At 37.8% G+C, this 3,893-nt stretch overlaps 1 pseudogene; it reads right to left on the reverse strand.

Moving 5' to 3' along the window:
• Positions 1–880: 880 nt before the first annotated feature.
• On the reverse strand, positions 881–3,589 carry LOC126716534 (putative pentatricopeptide repeat-containing protein At2g01510; annotated as a pseudogene).
• Positions 3,590–3,893: the final 304 nt, after the last annotated feature.

Below are 3,893 nucleotides of genomic sequence, written 5' to 3' on the forward strand. Positions count from 1 at the left end.
TATTCCATAAATTATTACCAACAGCCTATATTAGAAATACTATACATCTTAGTTCAAATGAGTATCTTATCATCTAATTTGCCTTTCTTTAATAAACGTGAGATATGCATATTTAATCACAGATTATAACTTAAACAATATTCTGCCAAACAATCCTCAACTTAAGGAATTCGTAGAGACTTGAAAGGCATAAGATTATGATGATGATGGAGAAACCATCTAAAACCATCTTTGTAGTTTTAACAATCAGTCACCTTGTTGATGGTTCCAACCATGGACAAAATACAAAAATTGACCAAGTTCAACCAATTGTTAGCATTTAGTTTCTGGACTTTTAGATTCTTAATGACAACCTAGACATTTGATGTAATGCTGTCCTTGAAATTTCAAGACACTCTGATTAATGAACTGCAACATTACAGTTTAATTGCAAGAACAGCAAAGAGGGCATTAGTGAGACAGAGATGGGGCATAATTCTAAGGCAATAAAAATTGTTCAAAAAAAAAAACTTTCACTGTCCCAAATTCCAATTCTCCTATTCCTAACCCTATGTGCAAATCCAGCATAGTCCCATGCATTTTTCAGAGTCTCTCCACCAACCAAGCCATGATACTTTGTTTGTTTACCAGGACAATGTAGAAAAAGAAAAAGAAAAAGTAAAAGAAATAGCAATTTTAAATCTTAGATTATCCATCAAATAAGTAAAAAAAAGCCAACATAATTACTTAGTGTGAGGATTTTCAATTTTCATCAATTAAACTAGTAAAGGTTAAAAGTTTAGTTTCCTTCTCTTTCCCAATGTTTCTGCGTCTACCAAACTTAGTACAATAATATATTATACTTTTAAAATGAGAAATATCAATTGGACCAAAAAAATTGCCTGTTCAACATAGATAAACTTTCGATTCTGGTCAGCCAATAGTGCAGGCACTAGAAAATCCAATACATTTTGCACACAAGCCCCCTACACAGCCAAAAACAACATGTTTAAGTTTCATCTTCAACCAAATTCATAACACAGAGAGAGAGAGAGAGAGAGAGAGAGAGAGAGAGACTGGATGGAAATGTTGGGGCCAACGTAGTACTGATCAACTGTCTTCAACTAGCCAACATCATCGTTGGTGTGACTGTGAGGAACCATATGGGCATTCACCCATTTAGAGTTTGTAAAGGTCACAAATAGTCTCCACAAGAGCAAAAACCATCTCTCAAATGATGGAGCCTGCTTGGATCCTTGACCATTCCCTTGCGACAATCTTTGAGATCACCTTGATTGCAGTATGGCAGTCTGTGCAAGCTCTTAGATTCTTCAGCACCAGTATAGGTGACCCTTCTGGTCTACTGATTAGAGCATATGCAATTGCTAAGCGTTTGTTGTGATATTTAAGAGACTTTGCTTTGATCTCCTCATCTACACTGTGAAGGACACAACTTGTGTCTTGCTTGTATCCTTCCTTTTCCATTTGCTTCGCCAGCTTATCATTCTTTCTTATGATATCCCCCATTTGCGGGAGGGATTTATCATTTGCTGAGAAGACATGATTCTTATGTTCGATTTCAACCTAGCTATAAGCAGGGACCTTTTTAACTCCTCTATCTCTCATTGCCTTCTTTACCTTCCCAACATTGTCCCACTGGCCTACTGCTGCATAAATATTGGACATATTGACATATGGAGCAGTATCCCTAAACTCTTCCATACTGAAAAGTTGGTCTGCTACTTTCTTAGTCAATTCTTGATTTTTATGAAGTCTACATGAATTTAGAATTGATGACCACATAACCTCATCAGCTTCAAATGGCGTCTGAGCCATTAACTTCTCCACTTCATCAAACCGTCCACTCCGACACAACACATCAACCAATGAAGCATAGTGTTCTCTTTTGGGTACAAGTTTATAAACTTGAGTCAAGGAGTTGAAGTATTGCAATGCTTTGTCAATGTGCCCACAGTGGCTGCAAGCAGTTAAGACACTGAGAAAGCTAATTGAATCTAGTTGGAAACTTGACTGGACCATTTGTTCAAAAGACATAAGAGTCCCAACACCATCTCCATTCTATGCATAAGCTGAGATTAAGGCATTCCAGGGGATTGGATTCCTTTCAGGCATTTCTTGAAAACTTTGAAGTGCATCTTTTAAGGACCCACATTTTGCATACATATCTACGAGTGCACTTCCAGAAAATACATTTGACATAAATCCTGATCTGCTTACAAATGAATGTAACTGTTTCCCTAGTGAGAGGGAGGCTAAATTTGCAGAAGCCCTCAAGAAGCTAGCAAAAGTTGCCTAGTCAGCACTTACATTGGTCCTTTGCATCTCATTGAACAGTTTAGGCTTTCTTCATGGAGTCCCTTCTAAACATAACCTGAGATCATTGTAGTCCATGGAACTGTGCTTTTGTGGGCTAAATTTGCAAATATCTTTTTCGCTTCCTCAAATCTGCCACAGTTGTCATACACGTCAACCAAAGAATTTCTAACCAGAATTTCTGAATCAGCTGTTGACACAATAGCTTGGGAATGAATTTGTTGACCCATTTCCAAGTCCAATGTATTGGCTACAATGCTCAATAAGGTTGCAAGAGGTAATTGCCTACGATCAAATCTGGTATACTGTAATTCTCGAAAATGATCAAGAGACTCTTTGATTTGCCCATCCCATGCATAACCCGAGATGATTACATTGTACGTTATGCCATCCAACTTTGGCATTTCATGAAAAAATTTCCTTGCTTTAAGCACACGACTATACTTTGAGTAGAAATCGAGCAAAGTATTCCCCATAAACACATTCCAAACAAAGTTGGTCTTCACTACAAAAGAATGAATTTGCTGCCCAAATACTATGTCATCTAATCCAATCCCAGCACATAGAGCCACGGCAAAAGTAAACTCTGAAGGCTTCAAACCAAAATGCTGCATTTGCATAAAGAGCTTTATTGCATCTTCATTCATCCCATCTCTTGAGAACCCTATTATCATCGCATTCAAAGTGACGCAATCTTTTTCAAGCATTTCCTGAAAAAGCTGACAAGCTAAATCTAGGCAACGTGTTTTGGAGTAACATCAACTAAGGAATTGCAAACCATGAGAGTTGAATCAAATCCCAATTTAACAATATGGGCATGGACTTGAACAACTTCATTCGCCGTCTCTGAGTCAGTACATCCAGAAAAGAGAATCGCAAAGGTTATATAATCCGGTTCCGTCCCCCACCTACACATCGCAGCAAGAAGCTTAAAAGCTTCTCCAAATTGATTAGATTGCGAATACCCACCTATCAAATTGTCCAAGTCACTGATGTACGTTCAACCGTGGTGTCAAACAACTCTCTAGCATAAGAAAGATTGCCCGATTTCACATAACGGGAAATCATCATGTTTATCGAGATTGTATTCTTCTGAGGCATTTGATCAAACAGTTGACGTGCATGGGACAATTCACCTCTTTGGAGAAAATCATTGACCCAGAAGTTAAAACGGCATGTTTCTCGATTGAAGCCTGTTTTGATGACGGGCATCGGTAAAATGATGGACATTATGGAGAGGTGGTCTTGGAGATTGAAAGGCTCTTAAAGAAGCAAAGTTTTGAAGCGTATTTGGGATTTTTTTTCAAAATAACACTAAAACTCAAACAATTTCGTTAGTTAGCATGTTTTCAAAACTATTTAGCAAACTAACATCTCGAGTGCAGGGAACTCGATTTTGTTGCACTAAATCGAGCATTATAGACTCGATTTCTATAAAGAGATCAAACTCAGAAGAAACCCAAGCCCAGAAGGAAGAAACCCAGAAACCTAGACCAAACAAAGAAGAAAAACAAACCAGAAGAAACACAAAGAAGAAGCCCAAATAAGAAACATGAAGAAACAACAAACCATGAAGCTCC

The sequence above is a fragment of the Quercus robur genome, chromosome 3 (genome assembly GCF_932294415.1).
Source record: "Quercus robur chromosome 3, dhQueRobu3.1, whole genome shotgun sequence".
NCBI classification, from domain to species: Eukaryota; Viridiplantae; Streptophyta; class Magnoliopsida; order Fagales; family Fagaceae; genus Quercus; species Quercus robur.